The following is a 23,052-nucleotide window of genomic DNA, read 5'->3' as shown; positions in this document are numbered from 1 at the left end:
ATATCAGACCTGCTCATGAGGAGAGATAACAAGAACCAATCAAACAACACAAACTCTTTTAAGTTGTTGCTGAGCCCCCAGTCAGATTAACCCCTGATAAACTGAACTCTGATTAATACACTGCCAGGTCTGTGACATCATGCAACCACAAGCCTATGCCAGCAGGGTGGTTTTCCATGCCAGTCGAGAACGTAACACCCCTAAAGTGAACGTGTGATGTGGCCTGATGCATGGTAGCGTGATAGGTCCATTTTTTTCTGCGGAGCAGCCTGTGATGACAAACACGTATCTTGACATGTTGGAATTGTATGCAGTGCCACAATTTCCAAAAGGTGTCATCTTTCAACAGGACGGCACTCCACCACACTACCCCACCATTGTTCATGAGTTTCTGGATAGAACATTCCCCCGGCGGTGGATAGGAAGGGTTTCTGTCGAGCCATGGCCACCACGATGCCCGGATCTGACGCCCTTAGACTTTTACTTTTGGGGTTATGTGAAGCAACACGTGTACATTGAACGTATCAACGACATTAATCACTTAAAACAGAGAATCACAGACGTTCTTCACTCTGTTACACCAGACGTCCTTACCCGTGTGTGGCAAGAACTTCACTATCGTTTGGATGTGTGTAGGGCAACAAATGGAGCCCACATCAAACTGCACTGAATAGGTATGAAACTGGGAGAGATTTTCTTTTATTTGGAGCAGATTTCACATTTCTATTGACTTTTGTTGCTTTCCGGTCACTGGTCAAAAGTGCACCATGACTTTACGGACACTCTGTAATCTCCACCCACCTAGGCTGATTGACATTTCTTCAGAGTTCCTCCTCACTACTGCAGAATCTCTTCCTACCAAACCTAACTGATAGCTTCTCATTGTCCCTCCACTCTGCTGCAGAATCTCTTCTTACCTAACTTAACTGACAGCTCCTTAGTGTCCCTCCTCCCTGCAGCAGAATCTTTTCTTGCATAATATAATTGACAGCTCCTCAGTGTCCCATCTCTCTGCTGCCGAATCATGTCTTCTTATCTAACCTGATAGCTCCTGTGTCCCTCGTCCCTGCTGCAGAACCTCTCTTACCTAAGCTAATATACAGCTCCTCAGTGTCTCTCCTCTCTGCAGCAGAATATCTTTTTACCTAACTTAACTGACAGCTCCTCAGTGTCCCACCTCCGTGCAGCAGACACTCTTCTTGCATAAGATAATTGACAGATCCTCAGTGTCCCTCCTCTCTGCTGCCAAATCTCTTCATACCTAACCTAACCGATAACTCCTCATTGTCCCTCCTCCCTGCTGCAGAATCTCTTCTTACCTAACCTAGTTGGCAACTCCTCAGTCCCCTTCCTCCCTGCTGCATAATAGCTTCTTTCCTAACCTAATTGACAACTCCTCAGTGTCCCCCCTCCCTGTTACAAAATATCTTCCTACCCTCAGGGTCTCCCTTCCTGCTGCTCATTCTCCCCCATCTAGGCTGTGTCCCTCCTTCCTGCTGCAGAATCTCTTCTTACCTAACCTAACCTAGCTGACAACTCCTCAATGTCCTTCCTCTTGCTGCGTAATCTCTTCTTAAATAACCTAATTGACAGCTCCTCAGGGTCCTTCCTCCCTGCGCCAGAATCTATTCTTACCTAACCTAATTGACAGCTCCTCAGTGTCCCACCTCCCTGTTACAAAATATCTTCAAACCTCAGGGTCCCCCTTTCTGCTGCTCATTCTCCCCATCTAGGCTGTGTCCCTCCTCCCTGCTGCAGAATTTCTTCTTACCTAACCTAGTTGACAACTCCTCAATGTCCTTCCTCTTGCTGTGTAATCTCTTCTTAAATAAGCTAATTGACAGCTCCTCAGTGTCCCACCACCCTGTTGCAGAATATCTTCCTTCCTACCCTCAGGGTCTCCCTTCCTGCTGCAGATTCTCCCCCATCTAGGCTGATTGTCAGCACCTTTGTGTTCCTACTACCTGCTGCTGCTGAATCTTTTGCCTCTTACACTGTTTAGCAGCTCCTCAGAGTCCCTCCCTTTGGCTGCTGTAAAGATCTCACACAGCTCAGTACAAGCTGCAGCTGTCCTTCATTCCGGACAGACTGGAATGAATATAGTTGAACGTATGTGCGCTCTCAGTCTTTCGCTGGACTCATAACATGCTCATTTAATGTGAGAATAACACACCCTTTCTGAGATTGATTTTCAAAGTAAGTACACCAAGCCCATCAGCTATCAGAAATAGATTTAATAGGTATGTGGTTTGCGTTCTCAAAAATTGCGATAGATCCGCTTTTAAAAATGAAGTTCAATATTTGTGCTGAAGGCAAAACTAACAGGAGCAACATGGGGCAAAAATATAAAAAATGTTGTTATTGGCGAAACATTAGGCTGCAGCAGGACCAAACATTTTCCATTTTCTTCTGGAAGATGGAAATGTTTGCAGGAGATTAGTAACTTTATACTCACGTTTTCACATAAAATGCTGCAGACTAAATAAAGAGGAAAAGTGCAGATGACCGCGGGCTCGTTTGTAGTCAGTAACCATACAATACAATTGCAAAAAATGATTTTTACCCCCTAATTTCATGGTTCTAAGTAATGAAATAAAAACTGTCCGCCCAAAAGAGCGGACCACCCTTATAGTTATATGCAAAAGGTGTATAAATCACTAGTTCAGGTGAATATGATTTTGTAAGAAAGTGACTTGTTCCTCACCCTCCTCTGTCTTGTACTTTGCTACTGCAGTACACTTGAGAGGGAGGGGAGGAGGGAGATGAAGCTGCAGATTCTCCATATAAGATATGTGTGGAATATATACAATATATATATATATTTTTTTTTTCTTACTGCTAAATTCTTCCGTTCATAAAGTAAATGATAGCGCCATCGATCACACTCCAGACAGGTTTAATCTCAAAAGAATTTGCAGTCTTTAAAATTCTGTTGCGGCTCCTCTCCGATCAATGCAAACATTGACACAGTAATCCCACGGTAAAGTACATTGCTGATAATCTTATCCACATGATCTAGTGAAGTCGCCAGATAATCAGATATTGTTTCTTTGTAATTACATTAAGAAGATGAATTGCCTCTTAATTCACTTAATCTGTTATTACAGCGTCTTCCCAGCGCTGATTATTAGCATTTCAGCCTCGGTGAAGTGTTTGTCTGCGAAAGTTTCTGTGTAAAGATATTATAAGTATTTATTCCACTGTGGATTATCAGACGCGGGGAAGGCCGAGGCCGTAGACAGAGGAAACCTGCTCCCCATGTGCTATGGACTATCGGTTAGGAAATATCATTATCTGACCCCGTATACAGTATCTCGCTATCCTCGTATGATTAGTTTTTTAATATAATTATCCAACTAGATTGAATCCTATTTATACCTAGAATTAGGGACCAAACAAAAACTGTAGGGACCATGTACTCACTGTCAGGTGGAGGTCTGAATGTGGAGGGCTGCGCAGTTCCTGAATGTGGAAGTCTGGGTGGTTCCTGAATGTGGAAGTCTGGGTGGTTCCTGAATGTGGAGGGCTGCGCAGTTCCTGAATATGGAGATCTGGGTGGTTCCTGAATGTGGAGGGCTGTACGGTTCCTGAATGTGGAAGTCTGGGTGGTTCCTGAATGTGGAGGGCTGCGCGGTCCCTGAATATGGAGATCTGGGTGGTTCCTGAATGTGGAGGGCTGCACGGTTCCTGAATGTGGAGATCTGGGTGGTTCCTGAATGTGGAGGGCTGTACGGTTCCTGAATGTGGAAGTCTGGGTGGTTCCTGAATGTGGAGGGCTGCGCGGTCCCTGAATATGGAGATCTGGGTGGTTCCTGAATGTGGAGGGCTGCACGGTTCCTGAATGTGGAAGTCTGGGTGGTTCCTGAATGTGGAGGGCTGCGCAGTTCCTGAATGTGGAGATCCCGGGTGGTTCCTGAATGTGGAGGGCTGCGCGGTGCCTGAATGTGGAAGTCTGGGTGGTTCCTGAATGTGGAGGGCTGCGCGGTTCCTGAATGTGGAGATCTAGGTGGTTCTTGAATGTAGAGGTCTGGGTGGTTCCTGAATGTGGAGGGCTGGGTGGTTCCTGAATGTGGAGGGCTGGGTGGTTCCTGAATGTGGAGGACTGCGTGGTTCCTGAATGTGGAAGTCTGGGTGGTTCCTGAATGTGGAGGACTGCACGGTTCCTGAATATGGAGATCTGGGTGGTTTCTGAATGTGGAGGGCTGCGTGGTTCCTGAATGTGGAAGTCTGGGTGGTTCCTGAATGTGGAAGTCTGGGTGGTTCCTGAATGTGGAGGGCTGCACGGTTCCTGAATATGGAGATCTGGGTGGTTCCTGAATGTGGAGGACTGTACGGTTCCTGAATATGGAGATCTGGGCGGTTTCTGAATGTGGAGGGCTGCGCGGTTCCTGAATGTGGAAGTCTGGGTGGTTCCTGAATATGGAAGTCTGGGTGGTTCCTGAATGTGGAGGGCTGCATGGTTCCTGAATATGGAGATCTGGGTGGTTCCTGAATGTGGAGGGCTGCGTGGTTCATGAATGTGGAAGTCTGGGTGGTTCCTGAATCTGGAAGTCTGGGTGGTTCCTGAATGTGGAGGGCTGCGTGGTTCCTGAATGTAGAAGTCTGGGTGGTTCCTGAATGTGGAAGTCTGGGTGGTTCCTGAATGTGGAAGTCTGGGTGGTTCCTGAATGTGGAGGGCTGCGCGGTTCCTGAATATGGAGGTATGGGTGGTTCCTGAATGTGGAGGACTGCACGGTTCCTGAATATGGAGATCTGGGTGGTTTCTGAATGTGGAGGGCTGCGCGGTTCCTGAATGTGGAAGTCTGGGTGGTTCCTGAATGTGGAAGTCTGAGTGGTTCCTGAATGTGGAGGGCTGCACGGTTCCTGAATATGGAGATCTGGGTGGTTCCTGAATGTGGAGGGCTGCGCGGTTCCTAAATGTGGAAGTCTGGGTGGTTCCTGAATGTGGAGGACTGCACGGTTCCTGAATATGGAGATCTGGGTGGTTTCAGAATGTGGAGGGCTGTGTGGTTCCTGAATGTGGAAGTATGGGTGGTTCCTGAAAGTGGAGATCTGGGTGGTTCCTGAATGTGGAGGGCTGTACGGTTCCTGAATGTAGAGGGTTGCGCAGTTCCTGAATATGGAGATCTGGGTGGTTCCTGAATGTGGAGGGCTGTACGGTTCCTGAATGTGGAAGTCTGGGTGGTTCCTGAATGTGGAGGGCTGCGCGGTCCCTGAATATGGAGATCTGGGTGGTTCCTGAATGTGGAGGGCTGCGCGGTTCCTGAATGTGGAAGTCTGGGTGGTTCCTGAATGTGGAGGGCTGCGCAGTTCCTGAATGTGGAGATCTGGGTGGTTCCTGAATGTGGAGGGCTGCGCGGTGCCTGAATGTGGAGGGCTGCGCGGTTCCTGAATGTGGAGATCTAGGTGGTTCTTGAATGTGGAGGGCTGGGTGGTTCCTGAATGTGGAAGTCTGGGTGGTTCATGAATGTGGAGGGCTGCGCGGTTCCTGAATATGGAGATCTGGGTGGTTCCTGAATGTGGAGGGCTGGGTGGTGCCTGAATGTGGAGATCTGGGTGGTTCCTGAATGTGGAGTTCTGGTTGGCTTTTGAATGTGGAGGTCTATTGTAGTCTATAGTGTATTATACCCCATGATCCATTTACTCTATGGTGTATTATACTCTATGGTCCATTGTAGTCTATGATCTATTATACCCTATGGTCCATTGTAGTCTATAGTGTATTATGCTCTATTGTCCATTGTATTCTATGGTGCATTATACCCTATGGTCCATTGTAGTCTATGGTGTATTACAAGCTATGGTCCATTGTAGTCTATGGTGTATTATACCCTATGATCAATTGTGCTCTATGTGTATTATAGGCTATGGTCCATTGTAGTATATGGTGTATTAGACTCTATAATCCATTGTAGTCTATGGTGTATTAGACCCTATAATCCATTGTAGTCTATGGTGTATTATACCCTATAATCCATTGTAGTCTATGATGCATTACACCCTCTGGTCCATTATAGTCTTTTTAAATGCAGGTTAGGGGAATATTGAATCGGATGACTCAGTTTTCATCTTGTCGCCATCACGTAATTGCCGCAGTTGGAGACGTCCATCTTCATTGCAGAGCTGCAGTAATGGAGATCCAGGGCAGGCACATTAATAAGGCTAGGTCCATTAACCCTTCCTTATTTTCTTCCTTCCCAATGGCCGTGCTATTCTCTGCAGAGCTCAGCGCTCTGCGCCCCGGCTCTGCGACATTCCCCCCGGTACGGATCGCTCAATAACATGTTCGGATGTTCTCCCCGGCTATCAGCGCAGCCACAATTTAATTACTCTCCCAGGCGCACTTCATGATGTATTGTTTTAATCGAAATAAGAATCTCATAAATAACCAGACGACATTAACGACAAGGAAGGAAAAAAAAAAAGAAGCCGGGATTTAAATTTTCCAATAATTCTACAGATGAGGCCGCACTTTTATTTAATAGGATGTAATTATTTGTGGCTTCGATATTGTTAAATAACTGTCAAATGAAAACGACTCAATGATCATGGATAGGTGATGTCTGAGCGCGGGGAACATTCCCGGGACGTATACCGCCACGTCGCCGCAGCTGAAGGATTAGTAGATGCCAAGGATGCGGAATTAGCGAGACGAGGAGGCGCAGATGAAGGAGGAGGAAGAGGAGGAGGTCGTTCTTTATGGCGCACATATCTGATCGCTTACACCGCTGCCTGCATCTGATACAATGTCATCAATGGCATCGAAATGGTTAATGAAAATCTGATCGATTGTCTCAATAGAGAAAATATTATTATTAATAATAAAAGACTTTGTAAAAATTTGTGCTCTACCGTTGTGTCTACAATGTGTGTAGAATTATGAGAAGGGACTGCTCTCCTTCACCCTTTATGTCCTGGGTAGAAGTTCTCTTAAGGGTTGAGGTCCGGTGGGGACGGGGCCAGGTCATTATTCTCCATCTTTAAGGTTTTTCCTGGCCCCGAGCAGTGGAGATTTTGGAGCCTCGTTCTGCAGAACAATCCTGGTTTTCTTGGATCACGCAGACTGTTTCCTGCTCCACTGATGGAAGAAAGTGCCTTCTAAACACCGGTAGGAGGTTTTGGAGGTGATTTTTAATCCATCTTCAACCCAAAAAAGGTCCAACGAGCTCCTGGGTAATAATCTCAGCCCATAGCAGTGCTCACCTCCACCCTGCTGGAGGCTAAGTGCACGTGGAGGTCTATGCCCGTTACTGATCCAGCCACAATCCATCCATCTGCTCTGCCCAGTGTCATCTCAGGACATCTGTCCTTTAAAACCTGAGAACAATCCATGATCAGATATTTCTTTGCCCAGTCTTGACGTTTTCACGTTTATGTCTTGCTAAGTGATGGTCGGGCTCGGCCTCCTCACCTTGGCCGTGTCTCTGAGCACTGAGCACCTTGTACTTCTGTGTCTTGCTCAGTGGTGGTCGGGCTCAGCCTCCTCACATCGGCCGTGTCTCTGAGCACTGAGCACCTTGTACTTCTGTGTCTTCCTCAGTGGTGGTCGGGCTCAGCCTCCTCACCTCGGCCGTGTCTCTGAGCACTGAGCACCTTGTACTTCTGTGTCTTGCTCAGTGGTGGTCAGGCTCAGCCTCCTCACCTCGGCCATGTCTCTGAGCACAGAACACCTTGTACTTCTGTGTCTTCCTCAGTGGTGGTCGGGCTCTGCCTCCTCACATCGGCCATGTCTCTGAGCACAGAACACCTTGTACTTCTGTGTCTTGCTCAGTGGTGGTCGGGCTCAGCCTCCTCACCTCGGCCGTGTCTCTGAGCACTGTACACCTTGTACTTCTGTGTCTTGCTCAGTGATGGTCGGGCTGAACCTCCTCACCTCGGCCATGTCTCTGAGCACAGAACACCTTGTACTTCTGTGTCTTCCTCAGTGGTGGTCGGGCTCAGCCTCCTCACATCGTCCGTGTCTCTGAGCACTGAGCACCTTGTACTTCTGTGTCTTCCTCAGTGGTGGTCGGGCTCAGCCTCCTTACCTCGGCCGTGTCTCTGAGCACTGAGCACCTTGTACTTCTGTGTCTTGCTCGGTGGTGGTCGGGCTCAGCCTCCTCACCTCGGCCGTGTCTCTGAGCACAGAACACCTTGTACTTCTGTGTCTTGCTCAGTGGTGGTCGGGCTCGGCCTCCTCCTCTCGGCCGTGTCTCTGAGCACTGAGCACCTTGTACTTCTGTGTCTTGCTCAGTGGTGGTCGGGCTCGGCCTCCTCCTCTCGGACGAGTCTCTGAGCACTGAGCACCTTGTACTTCTGTGTCTTGCTCAGTGGTGGTCGGGCTCGGCCTCCTCCTCTCGGACGAGTCTCTGAGCACTGAGCACCTTGTACTTCTGTGTCTTGCTCAGTGGTGGTCGGGCTCAGCCTCCTCCTCTCGGACGAGTCTCTGAGCACTGAGCACCTTGTACTTCTGTGTCTTGCTCAGTGGTGGTCGGGCTCAGCCTCCTCCTCTCGGACGAGTCTCTGAGCACTGAGCACCTTGTACTTCTGTGTCTTGCTCAGTGGTGGTCGAGCTCAGCCTCCTCCTCTCGGACGAGTCTCTGAGCACTGAGCACCTTGTACTTCTGTGTCTTGCTCAGTGGTGGTCGGGCTCAGCCTCCTCCTCTCGGACGAGTCTCTGAGCACTGAGCACCTTGTACTTCTGTGTCTTGCTCAGTGGTGGTCGGGCTGAGCCTCCTCCTCTCGGACGAGTCTCTGAGCACTGAGCACCTTGTACTTCTGTGTCTTGCTCAGTGGTGGTCGGGCTCAGCCTCCTCCTCTCGGACGAGTCTCTGAGCACTGAGCACCTTGTACTTCTGTGTCTTGCTCAGTGGTGGTCGGGCTCAGCCTCCTCCTCTCGGACGAGTCTCTGAGCACTGAGCACCTTGTACTTCTGTGTCTTGCTCAGTGGTGGTCGGGCTCAGCCTCCTCCTCTCGGACGAGTCTCTGAGCACTGAGCACCTTGTACTTCTGTGTCTTGCTCAGTGGTGGTCGGGCTCAGCCTCCTCCTCTCGGACGAGTCTCTGAGCACTGAGCACCTTGTACTTCTGTGTCTTGCTCAGTGGTGGTCGGGCTCAGCCTCCTCCTCTCGGACGAGTCTCTGAGCACTGAGCACCTTGTACTTCTGTGTCTTGCTCAGTGGTGGTCGGGCTGAGCCTCCTCCTCTCGGACGAGTCTCTGAGCACTGAGCACCTTGTACTTCTGTGTCTTGCTCAGTGGTGGTCGGGCTCAGCCTCCTCCTCTCGGACGAGTCTCTGAGCACTGAGCACCTTGTACTTCTGTGTCTTGCTCAGTGGTGGTCGGGCTCAGCCTCCTCCTCTCGGACGAGTCTCTGAGCACTGAGCACCTTGTACTTCTGTGTCTTGCTCAGTGGTGGTCGGGCTGAGCCTCCTCCTCTCGAACGAGTCTCTGAGCACTGAGCACCTTGTACTTCTGTGTCTTGCTCAGTGGTGGTCGGGCTCAGCCTCCTCCTCTCGGACGAGTCTCTGAGCACTGAGCACCTTGTACTTCTGTGTCTTGCTCAGTGGTGGTCGGGCTGAGCCTCCTCCTCTCGGACGAGTCTCTGAGCACTGAGCACCTTGTACTTCTGTGTCTTGCTCAGTGGTGGTCGGGCTGAGCCTCCTCCTCTCGGACGAGTCTCTGAGCACTGAGCACCTTGTACTTCTGTGTCTTGCTCAGTGGTGGTCGGGCTGAGCCTCCTCCTCTCGGACGAGTCTCTGAGCACTGAGCACCTTGTACTTCTGTGTCTTGCTCAGTGGTGGTCGGGCTGAGCCTCCTCCTCTCGGACGAGTCTCTGAGCACTGAGCACCTTGTACTTCTGTGTCTTGCTCAGTGGTGGTCGGGCTGAGCCTCCTCCTCTCGGACGAGTCTCTGAGCACTGAGCACCTTGTACTTCTGTGTCTTGCTCAGTGGTGGTCGGGCTGAGCCTCCTCCTCTCGGACGAGTCTCTGAGCACTGAGCACCTTGTACTTCTGTGTCTTGCTCAGTGGTGGTCGGGCTGAGCCTCCTCCTCTCGGACGAGTCTCTGAGCACTGAGCACCTTGTACTTCTGTGTCTTGCTCAGTGGTGGTCGGGCTGAGCCTCCTCCTCTCGGACGAGTCTCTGAGCACTGAGCACCTTGTACTTCTGTGTCTTGCTCAGTGGTGGTCGGGCTGAGCCTCCTCCTCTCGGACGAGTCTCTGAGCACTGAGCACCTTGTACTTCTGTGTCTTGCTCAGTGGTGGTCGGGCTGAGCCTCCTCCTCTCGGACGAGTCTCTGAGCACTGAGCACCTTGTACTTCTGTGTCTTGCTCAGTGGTGGTCGGGCTGAGCCTCCTCCTCTCGGACGAGTCTCTGAGCACTGAGCACCTTGTACTTCTGTGTCTTGCTCAGTGGTGGTCGGGCTCAGCCTCCTCCTCTCGGACGAGTCTCTGAGCACTGAGCACCTTGTACTTCTGTGTCTTGCTCAGTGGTGGTCGGGCTCAGCCTCCTCCTCTCGGACGAGTCTCTGAGCACTGAGCACCTTGTACTTCTGTGTCTTGCTCAGTGGTGGTTGGGCTGAGCCTCCTCCTCTCGGACGAGTCTCTGAGCACTGAGCACCTTGTACTTCTGTGTCTTGCTCAGTGGTGGTTGGGCTCGGCCTCCTCACCTTGAACGTGTCTCTGAGCACTGAGCACCTTGTACTTCTGTGTCTTGCTCAGTGGTGGTTGGGCTCGGCCTCCTCACCTTGAACGTGTCTCTGAGCACTGAGCACCTTGTACTCTGTGTCGTGCTCAGTGGTGGTCGAGCACTGAACACTCAGAATGTGGACTGTGTCCCAGCAGCGATCTGGAAGTGATCAGTAACTCTGCGCACTGCCTTCTTTATTGGAAAGGTTGTGAAATTGTTTGGAAACAAACAAATCCGAATTTCTATGGCTGATGATCGCTGACCGTCCGCTCGACACCACGGAAATACACTGTGCAAATTGATCCATAGATGAAATAGAAGACGTGTTGTTTTTTCTTATTTCTTCAGGAATTTTTGTGTAAACATGAACAGTCTAATTGAATCTGGGTTCTGCGCCTCCAAAGTGACAAGAATACAAATGATCATAATCATCGGTGATGCCCAGGAGGAGTCTGTGCAAATGAATCTCCCCGTAAAAAGAGGAAGAAAATGTAGATCAGGCTTGCCGTGCACTAGAATGATCAACTTCTTTCGTTGCCCCCTTATGACTCTTCTAGGACCGTTCTTGGCCGAGAGCATGTTCTTTATTAAAACTGAAGCCCTGGAGGAGACATAAAGTCCATGGCCGGTCCACCGCCGCTCTCCACGCCCCTCTACCAAAGCATAAAGCTAAAAGAGCTGTCTCGAATATCCTATTAGTGACGTTGGAGCTACGGAGTGGGGGATCAGGGCCATCATTTAGGGGTACAACAAGTATCTCCATTATGTTCAACGAGAACTCTATCATTCTTCATCTGGCCAGCGGTGCCGATGTCAAATTTTCCCTCCGATTGAGATTTTTTATTGAGAATCCCAACAGGATGGACAATCAACTTATCGTCTAAAGACAAAAAGAGATTGTCCAAGGCACATTATTATCCCTTTAACGAGGCCATTCGTGTAATTCCAGAGCAGCTGTCAATCACACAACCGGTCAAAAGGGGGAAATCAAAGAAATAGTTGGTCCAGAATAAGGGCAGTCATTTTACGACACATTCAGAAAACTCCCGGTAATTACATTATGCCTTGATACAATATATTTTATTTGTTTTTAACATCCCTTTAAGCACCATTTCCCTTTAAAATAAGAGGAAAAAGTGTTGGCACCCTTGAAATTGTTGCAGAAAATGATGTATTGCTCCCAGAAAATTATTACAATTACACGTTTTGTTATAGCAAATAATGATGGATTGAGGGTGGGGATGGGGACAGCAAATAATGATGGATTGGGGATGGGAGAAATAAAATAATGATGGATTGACGGTGGGGGATGGGACACATAAAATAATGATGGATTGACGGTGGGGGATGGGACACATAAAATAATGATGATTGAGGGTGGGGGATGGGAGACATAAAATAATGATGGATTGAGGGTGGGGGATGGGAGACATAAAATAATGATGGATTGAGGGTGGGGGATGGGAGACACAAAATAATGATGGATTGAGGGTGGGGGATGGTGGACAGCAAATAATGATGGATTGGGGATGAGACATGAGAAACATAAAATAATGATGGGTTGGGGATGGGAGACATAAAATAATGATGGATTGGGGATGGGGGACAGCAAATAATGATGGATTGAGGGTGGGGGATGGGGGACAGCAAATAATGATGGATTGGGGATGGGAGAAATATAATAATGATGGATTAGGGATGGGGACAGCAAATAATGATGGATTGAGGGTGGGGGATGGGGGACAGCAAATAATGATGGATTGGGGATGGGGAACAGCAAATAATGATGGATTGAGGGTGGGGGATGGGGGACAGCAAATAATGATGGATTGGGGATGGGGGACAGCAAATAATGATGGATTGAGGGTGGGGGATGGGGGACAGCAAATAATGATGGATTGGGGATGGGAGACATAAGATAATGATGGATTGGGGATGGGGGACAGCAAATAATGATGGATTGGGGATGGGGGACAGCAAATAATAATGGATTGGGGATGGGGGACAGCAAATAATAATGGATTGGGGATGGGGGACAGCAAATAATAATGGATTGGGGATGGGGGACAGCAAATAATGATGGATTGGGGATGGGGACAGGGAATCATGATGTATTGAGGATGTGGTGGGGGAGCACAAATAATTATGGATTTAGGTTGGGGGACAGCAAATAATGATGGATTGGGGTGGGGGATGGGAAACAGCAAATAATGATGGATTGGGGTGGGGGATGGGAAACAGCAAATAATGATGGACTGAGGGTAGGAACAGAAAATATTTATGGACTGAAGGTGGGGGACAGAGAATAATGATGGATTGGGGGTGAGGTACTGGGAAACGGTGAATGATGGATGTATTGAGGGTGCTGTGAGGGAGCACAAATAATTATGGTTTGAGGAGCAGCAGTAATGATGGGCGGCGGCAGCAAATAATGATGGACTGAGGGTGAGAGACAGCAGATAATGATGGATTTGGGGTGGGGGACGGGGACAGTGAATGATGGATTGAGGTCGGGGAGCACAAATAATGATAAATTGGGTTGGGAGACAGCAAATGATGAATTGATGATTAATTGAGGGTGGAGGGGAGAACAAATGATGAGGAATTGATGATTAATTGAGGGTGGAGGGGAGAACAAATGATGAGGAATTGAAGGTGGGGAAAGTAATGATGATGTATTGAGACTGGGTGATGGGGGCAGTAAATGATGATTTGAGGGTGGGGGAGAGGTAATGATGCTGTAATGAGGATAAGGGAGACCAAATGATGATGGTGGGGTGGGAAAGAGGTGGGGACATAATGAATTGTGGCGGAGGGGGGCATGTAAATCTAATGAATTGGGTAGAGCTGGAGGTACAGAGGATACAGGAGTGTGACTGGTAATGAATTGGGAGAAAGAATACAGGTTCTGATTAATTTATTTATTGGGTGGGGAAAGTGGCTATAATTAGTGGGGGCACAGTGGTGGATTACCATTTACATTTGGAATGGTAGGTTGCTTAATAACTAATTATATATTAATGGTGGATGCATGCCTGTATTTAGCAGCGTAGTGTAGAAGTTGGGTGGGGAATGTGCTCTGGAAGCCGTACTCTAGGTAACTGTGTTATTCTATGCAGAGACCAGTCCTGGCTGGAAGAAGTGATGGCGGTCTGCACTACATGAAGAAGAAAAGTGAAGATGATGTTAGCTAGTGACATCACCGGTGAGTCAGAGTGTTACGTGTACACTGACACTATACACAGTATACTATATACAGAGCTCCTGTGCATAATGTCACTGGTGATCACTGTATTACCTGTTCATGATACGCTATATACCGAGCACCTGTGTATAATGTCACTGGTGATCACAGTATTACATGTACACTGACACTGTATACAGAGCTCCTGTGTATAATGTCACTGGTGATCACTGTATTACCAGTAGTCTATATACAGAGCTCCTGTGTATAATGTCACTGGTGATCACTGTATTACCAGTACTCTATATACAGAGCTCCTGTGTATAATGGCACTGGTGTACACTGTATTACCAGTACTCTATATACAGAGCTCCTGTGTATAATGGCACTGGTGATCACTGTACCTGTACACTGACACAATACACTGTATACTATATACAGAGCTCCTGTGTATAATGTCACCGGTGATTACTGTATTACCTGTACACTGACACTTTATACAGAGCTCCTGTGTATAATTTCACCGGTGATCACTGTATTACCTGTAGACTATACACAATATACAGAGCTCCTGTGTATAATGGCACTTATAGTAATACTAGTGTTGTGTTTTTTTTAATAATGAGCAATATTGTAGTATTTGGTCACTATGTGGAGGGTAATATGTGGTCTGGTCATGATGTGGCGGTATTTGTTCCTTGCATGTAGTATTAGTCAGTCACTATGTGGTGGTAGCATGTGATCTGTTCATGGCGCATAAGTATTTGTTACTTCTATGTGGTATTATTGATCATTTTAAAAAATATATGTGACTCATTCCCTTAAACTGTTAATGTGTGATTGGTGAGGATGTATGTAGATCCGGACTCATTGCTGCCACTTCAGAACTATCCAACGCTTTGTTTCAATCCATTTCTGCGGGCAACTTGAGTATGTTTGGGTTCATTGTCCTGCTGGAAGACCCATGGCCTAGGACTAAATCCCAGCTTTCTGACACTGGGCACTGCAATGGTACCCAAAACCCTTTGGTAATCCTCAGATTTAATGATGTCTTGCACACATTCAAGGCACTTAGTGCCAGAGGCAGAAAAACAACCCCAAACATATTTGAACCTCCACCATATTTGACAGTATGTACCTTATTATTGTCTTTGTAGGCCTCATTCCGATTTCAGCAGACAGTAAAATGATGTGCTTTACCAAAAAGCTCTATACTGGTCTCATCTGTCCAAAAGATACTTTCCAAGACGGATTTTGGCTTACTCGCACACATTTTGGCAAACTGCAGTCTAGTTTTTTTCTGTCTCTGTGTCAGCAGTGGGGTCTTCCTGGATCTCCTCTCATAATGTTTCATTTCATTAAAACATTGGTGAATAGCTCGCGCTGACACTGATGCACCTGGAGGCTAAAGGAAAGCCTGAATTTCTTTGTATCTTGATTGGGCCTACTTGTTCACCATTTGTACCATCCTTAATTGGAAAGTTTAATACATTTTTCTCTGCCGTCCCCGTCCAGGGAGATTAGCTACAGTACCATGGGTTGTAAACCTCTTGATTAAGTTGCATGCCGTGGACAAAGGAACATCAAGATCTCTGGAGATGGACTTGTAACCTTGAGATTGTTGATATTGTTCAACAATTTTGTTTCTCAAGTCCTCAGACAGTTCTCTTCTTTCTGTTCTCCATGCTTAGCATGGCACACACAGAGACACAATGCAAATACTGAGTCAACTTCTCCCCTTAATATCTGGTTTCAGGTGTGATGTTCATATTGCCCACACCTGTTACTTGCCACAGGTGAGTCTGAACGAGCACCACATGCTTGAAACAAAGTTGTTTACCCACAGTTTTGTAAAGGTGTCAACAATTTTGTTCGGCCCATTTTTAGGGTTTAATGTGAAATGATGCCCAATTTCCCTTTTTTCTCCCCATTTTTAGGGTTTAATGTGAAATTATGCCCAATTTCCTATTTTTACTCAGTTTTTTGTGTTGTCTCAATACACATAAAGGAAATAAACGCGTATAGCAAAATATGTGTCATTGAAATAAATTTCTGGGAGTAATACTTCGCTTTCTTGAACAATTTCAAGGGTGCCAACATTTTTTGGCCATGACTGTAGGTGTCACAAGTTGTCCTATTTCTTTATGTTCAGCTTCATATACAATCATCTACATTTAAACATTTTTCGGGGTTTTTTTGTATGCAGCTCCTATGTGTCTCTGTGTTGCCTACTCGAGACAGTAACTTTCTTTTTTTTTTTTTTTCCCTAAACTGCTGACACAGCTAGCTTGTGCTTTATATTAGATGCATCAGATTAAACATGTTGCAAATATTTACCAAAAACCTTTGCTATTGTTACATTGTATCAGGTTGCCGGATACAACGTGGCAGAAGATGCATGTGTTTCCCAGGATAATAAATGGCTCTAGAATGTGTAACTATTGATATTGGACGAGGAAGGAGAAGATGGGAAGAAAAAAAAATGATTTCTTGCTGGGATCGATATACAATGAAGGAGTGCACTTTAATGTATGTGGTTAATGTTATTCCCCATCGGATTGCGCTCAGCCTGGCGGACGGCTGATTCATGGCTGACATTTACAGCCGCAATATCCGGGGTGTTAGGGGCTCCCTGACCACTCAGTTCTCTGCAGATGAAACTACATATAGTCCCTGCTCATTTAAGGACACTGTTGGGGGTCCCGGGTCATGAGCTTGCCCCAATATCCCCTAATATTATCCCTGACGGGCAGGGATCCAATAGATTGGAGAATGTAGTACACACAGCAGGATCTTAATACCATGTGGTTTTTTGATGTGGGGGTCTGCATTATCGTAATGGGTAATAATTGCATTGCAGCTGTCTATTGGGGGGCACGTTGATTTTTTTTCAAGTGGGTCGTCCCTCCTTAGATAATAATAATGATCATGATCACCATCTAGCCTGCTAATATGGCAATGCATTTATAAGCACAGGAAAATAATGGGTCCACATCCCCTAGTGGTGAATGCAGAGAATGCGGCCACCTCGTCATTTAATGCACGGATGTGGTCCCTGACGGCCGTTTCACCAGTTGGAGCAGGAGTTGGGGTGGGTTTTATTCTGAAGATGCACGATGACCTATGCAATCAATATCCACCATGACTGGCCTCCTCATAAGGTTGGAAGGCGGCTGAGGGACCACCATTCTGGATATGCATCTATCAGACATGTATGGTGTAAAGAACAAACAGCTCCCACCCAACATCACTTGGATGAGTATTCGGATGGGCACCACGTCATACCATTTTTAGGACTCTGCTGAGTCCTCATTTGGAGAGGCTGTCACGGTGCACACTCAGCTCTGCTACATCCGCAGGAATTCTCAATGATCTGCAGAAGAATAAAGACTTTTACTAGGAGGTCTATTCATATCATAGGCTGGGGGAACAGCGGTATGTGGCGTGTTTTATGGGACGCTCCACGCTACCATGTTTTAACCATTCGTAAATATACTTTATTGTGATATTTAAAGATTCAATTTATTTTTATCGTCGCGTCGCCAAAATGTCTTGAAGAGTGAAAGTTTTGTGTCAGGCGTCATAAAACCCCGTCTACAAAAGCCGGTTTTGTTTTTTTATTTTAATACCAATTAGTTTGAGAAATAAGGAGAAAAAAAAAAAAGATTTAAAGTGCGAACATTAAAAGGAAGACAATGGGAACGGCTGCGGAGCGAGGGCTGATGACGCAAATGTATTCAAATTACCTCGTCCTGACAGATGTAGAAGTCATGCGAGAGAGGAGGGCGACATAAAACCACGGCGTAACGTTACCTGCCCGAATTCTAGAAGAATGTACGAATCGGGGCGAAGCAGGAAGATCCCACAGCTCTTTTCGATCCCTAGGGATCATAGCAAAGGAGCAAATTTTAGTATTTAGCGCTGTATGATAGTATTGGTGCATTGACCTCTATGGCAGTATTATCACCTTGTAATATATGGATATAGCATGATATAGCAGTGTTAACGGAGGGGGAATGGCAGGATTATTATGGCACTATTTGGCAGAAATTATGGCAGAAAATTCCTAAAATTGGCAAATAACGTGACCTTGCTGTTCTTTGTTAGCCGGGCACCAAAGGATTATCCCTGGAAAACATCATTGTTCATTGGCCTGGGGGGTCTGATCGCTGGGACCACCATCAATTATAAGAATCTAGGTGCAAATGTAGAGGTAGTGCGCATGCTTTGTTACTGTTTATGGTCATAATCGGTCATGTTACCGAGCCTACAGACTTATAGAAGTGAATGAAGCAGTGGTTGAGCATGCGCACTACAGCTGCGTTCACAAAGGGACTCAAGAACCTATTCTCAGTAACTAATGGTCTCAGATTTTTACCATGAAATAATCCCTTTAAAAAGAACCATCTCGAGTTCTTTTGTAGTTAAAATTGTAAAGTGCTTATAAAACAAGCAACTTTGCAATATCCTTGTCAAAAATCCTCTTTTCTTAATAATTTGCTCATTGCCAAGGTTACCAGCTGTCCTGAAGACTATCAGAGGTGGTCGATTACTTAGGTATGGAGCTCTAAGGTTTAGGGCAGTGTTCCCCAACTCCGGTCCTCAAGAGCCACCAACAGGTCATGTTTTCAGGATTTCCTTAGTATTGCACAGGTGATAATTGCATCACCTGCACAGGCAATAATTCCATCACCTGTGCAATAGTAAGGAAATCCTGAAAACACGACCTGTTGGTGGCTCTTGAGGACCGGAGTTGGGGAACACTGGTTTAGGGGCTGCTCATGCCTTTTTGATGCCTCATGTGTTGAGGGATCTGACCAGCCTCAGTCTTCCCCGCCTGCTTAGGCCAAGCTACCCCCCAGCAGGCTTGGAAAGAGCACAGTTCAGACCAACGATGAGACCATGACGCTGATCCGAACTGTCAATCTTCAGGAGAGATCTGCCCACCACCAAAGCAGGAAATTCTGGGCCAGGGAGCGGTATGCTCCTGAAGAAAGGAAGTTCACATGACCCTTTTAAGGTAGCCAGACACTAATATACTCTCTATGACACTTTGAAGACGAGGAAGAATCACAAGCTTCCCCATAATGCATTGCTATTATATCACATGGTATAGCACAGCCAATCAGTAGGGACTAACACAGCCAGTATAAAAGCCGAGACAGTAATTGCAGTAGCTGCATTATGGCAAACCTGGATAGTGAGAGGAAGTCACATCTCAAAGCTCAGCCGAAATAGGCATGAAATACCAAAGAAACTGTAGATAATGTGCGATATCAGAGCAGTGAGGAACATTATTGTGTAAGGAAAAGAGAAAAGTATCAGACATGTTTTTCAGGACAATCCAAAACCAAATCGGCGCTGGTTAACTCTTGAGTCCTTGATCACTACAGCATCTTTTGCCAATAAATTCCCAGTTTTTCGCCAAGAGATCTGACCACATTCCATCTAATGAAGCGACTGGTAGCAAAGTTACAAATATGAAATCCCCAATTACATGTTTCCTTCTGATTACATTCCCCACGCCCTTCATTTTTGTTTAGCGTCGGACGTGAGTACCCATTGGCGGATCTGATAAGCGAGAACAATTTTTTAGTATTTTTTTTTTTCCAGTTTTTCATTTTGCTTCCAGGATTCCCTTAAGTCTTTGGCTAAATGAAAGAAATGAGAGAGACAAGTGTTCATCAAGCCAAGATCACGATTTGACATTTCTAGAAGTGCCTGTCTGCATGTGAAGGCCCACAGAGGTTTTGTTTCCGACTAAGAAGCTATATAATATGTATTGAACGCGGACGCTGAAATTCACACCTCTCTTTATTTCAATCAATATATCTTTTTCTTCATGCCAAGTGTTCTTGTGTGCGGGCTCCTCGTCTCGGGCGGCCATTGACGTGCGCGGAATCGATAAATGTTAACATTTATGCTGATTATTTAGCCAGATAAACATAGACAAATACAGGATTTCATCTTGTGTGACGGAGGACGCCGGGTCTATAGGAGGTCAGTCACCGCCATCTCTGTCTCATTAGCACGGAATCCTCCATAGTATCCTGCAATGTACAGGAGGGATCAGCGTGTCATGTGGTCCTTCTGTCAATGTCAGAACTTTAATCAGTGGTGTCGAAAATAATGGCTGTGAACAGCTTCGGCTCCATAATGGGGTCATCTCATAGACTAGGTCTTCCAATCAATTTATAGAAGGACTTACATGATTTAACAGATGATATACATCTTGCTGATCGAAGTAGAAGTCACTTTTTGAACAAACATCCTTGCCCGTACCATAAGTGAATTCTCTACTTTTACAATCAACTTCATTGTCTTCCCCTACTTCACTTTTTCCACCCTCTTATTTCCCCATTCTTCACTTTTGCTAAAAAACGCATAAAAGTCATCCAACCACGACAAGGTGACCAATCGGGACAGTCCTTAGTCAATTTCTCTTTGCTCTTAATCTTATTTCTTATTTGAACAAGGATTAAAAGTCATCCAAACGCAACATGGTGACCAATCGTGACAGTCCTTGGTCGATTTCCCTTTGTTCTTAATCTTATTTCTTATTTGACCAAGGACTATCCCGATGGGTCACCTTGTCATGGTTGGATGACTTTTTCACTCATTATTTCTTTTCTCTTTAACGTCTTCATTTACTTCTTTGTCACGTTCCGAGTTCTTAAATGTTTTTTCTATTTTCCTCACCTTCACTGTCAGGCCAGGCTGCAGGAAAGAAGCTGCTTTTCATAGTACCAGAAAAACATAATATTTCAGAAATCTCATGCAGCGTTTTTTCAATCTGCAGGTGTTCAATTCTTTTAAGATTTTTTTTTTCACCCATCGAAAGCAACATGTTATGGTTAGACTGCAGCCATTGATGCAGTCCAGCCCATAAACGCTCCCAAGCCGACCTTGGAAGCCCCCGGGGACGCAATACGGACCCTCTATACTGCAGAGGGGAACCCGGGCTTACCCAAACTAGGGGAGGTGTTGTGAATTCTGCTCTTGGGCTCCCTCCGGTGGTTATGAGTGGTAGTGCTGCTGTCTTTGGATCGCAGCATTTGTCAAGTGTGTCCACTTATTGCAATTTGGACTGGGCTATTTTAGTCTTACTTGATCCTTTAGTCAGTGCCAGTTGTCCATTGTTTTTGGAGGATTCACATCCCTGACTGGTCTCTCCTGTTTGCTATTCTTTTCATCAAAGATAAGTTCTGGCTTTGTTTTTGCTGTCCACATGCTGTGGGCCTTATAGTTCTGTGCATTTTCATGTTTTGCCTTGTCCAGCTTTGTCTGTGTAAGGATTTTTTGCAGCCAAGCTTTATCTCTGGAGATGCAGATATACCCTCCATGTCTTTAGTCAGATGTGGTGTTTTGTATTTTCTGTGGTGGATATTTTCTAGTGTTTTAATACTGACCGCATAGTACTCTGTCCTATTCTTTCTTTTTAGCTAGAAAGGCCTCCTTTGCTAAATCCTGATTTCAGTCTGCGTATGTCATTTCCCTCTCCTCTCACAGTCAATATTTGTGGGGGGCTGTCTATCCTTTGGGGATTTTCTCTGAGGCAAGATAGTTTTCCCGTTTCTATCTTTAGGGGAAGTTAGTCCTTAGGCCGTGTCGAGGTGTCTAGGGAGCGTTAGGTACATCCCACGGCTACTTCTAGTTGCTGTGATAAGTTCAGGGTCTGCGGTCAGTACAGGTACCACCTTCTCCAGAGTACGTCAAATGCTGCTCCTAGGCCACCAGATCATAACAGTACAACTGGCCAACAATGAGTTAAACGCATCTCAGAAGAAGGTAAGAAAAGTGCTGAGCCATTTTTTTTCTGTAGTCTGTTTTGTCTTTTCTTCCCTCTTTCCCTCTGGGTGGCTCAGGAGTTAGGCGCAGGCATGGAGGTTCAGGAATTGGTTTCTCGTGTGGATCAACTTGTACAGGGTATTTCCGATTATATCGTTCAGACTCCGGTTTTAGAGCCTAGAATTCCTACTCCTGATTTGTTTTTTGGGGACAGGTCCAAATTTTTGAGCTTTAAAAATAACTGTAAACTGTTTTTTGCTCTGAAACCCCGTTCTTCTGGTGATCCCATTCAGCAGGTTAAAATTGTTATTTCCCTGCTGCGTGGTGATCCTCAGGATTGGGCATTTTCCCTGGAATCTGGGAATCCTGCTTTGCTTAATGTAGACACCTTTTTTCAGGCGCTAGGGTTATTGTATGATGAACCTAATTCAGTGGATCTTGCAGAGAAGACCTTGTTGGCCCTGTGTCAGGGTCAAGAAACGGCAGAATCGTATTGCCAGAAATTTAGAAAATGGTCTGTATTGACTAAATGGAATGAGGATGCCTTGGCGGCAATTTTCAGAAAGGGTCTTTCTGAATCCGTTAAAGATGTTATGGTGGGGTTCCCCACGCCTGCTGGTCTGAGTGAGTCTATGTCTCTGGCCATTCAGATTGATCGGCGCTTGCGTGAGCGCAGAGTTGTGCACACTGTGGCGTTGTTCTCCGAGCGGAGCCCGGAGCCTATGCAGTGTGATAGGATTTTGTCTAGTGCTGAACGACAAAGATTCAGGCGTCCGAATAGGTTGTGTTTTTACTGCGGCGATTCTGCTCATGTCATTTCTGATTGCCCTAAGCGTACAAAGAGAATCGCTAGTTCTGTTACCATCAGCACTGTACAACCTAAATTTCACAGTACATAAACCAATCATGACGATGTCAGGCTCCCGATTCCACACCTCCCAGAAGGGTACCACCCAGTGGACCCCAAGGCACCAACGGATCACCGAGGCACACATAGGCGGGACATCAGGAAACAGGCAGGACATCAGGGTACACGAGGTCATCAGGATGTAGGCAAGACATCAGGACACACAAGGACGTCAGGACATCAGGTTACATGAGGTCATCAGGACATCAGCATACACGAGGTCATCAGGACGCAGGCAGGACATCAGGGTACAGACAGGACATCTGGACACAGGGTCACCGGCAGACATCAGACAGGAATTGTTCGGTTCCGGACATCCGACACGACCTACAGGCACCACCACAGTCACCAGGCTCCAAGCTCTGGACAGCGGTCATCAGGTCCCTAGCTACGGCCGTCAGGCTCCAGGCATTGGACCTAGGAAGGAACTCAAGTGGGATAGTGCTAGAACTGCAGGATTGCTGGGCCTGCCAGGAGCTAGCACCACATGGTAGCCAGAGCACAGAGT

This window comes from Ranitomeya imitator, chromosome 9 (assembly GCF_032444005.1).
Source record: "Ranitomeya imitator isolate aRanImi1 chromosome 9, aRanImi1.pri, whole genome shotgun sequence".
Lineage (NCBI taxonomy): Eukaryota > Metazoa > Chordata > Amphibia > Anura > Dendrobatidae > Ranitomeya > Ranitomeya imitator.
This window is presented reverse-complemented; position numbering follows the sequence as displayed.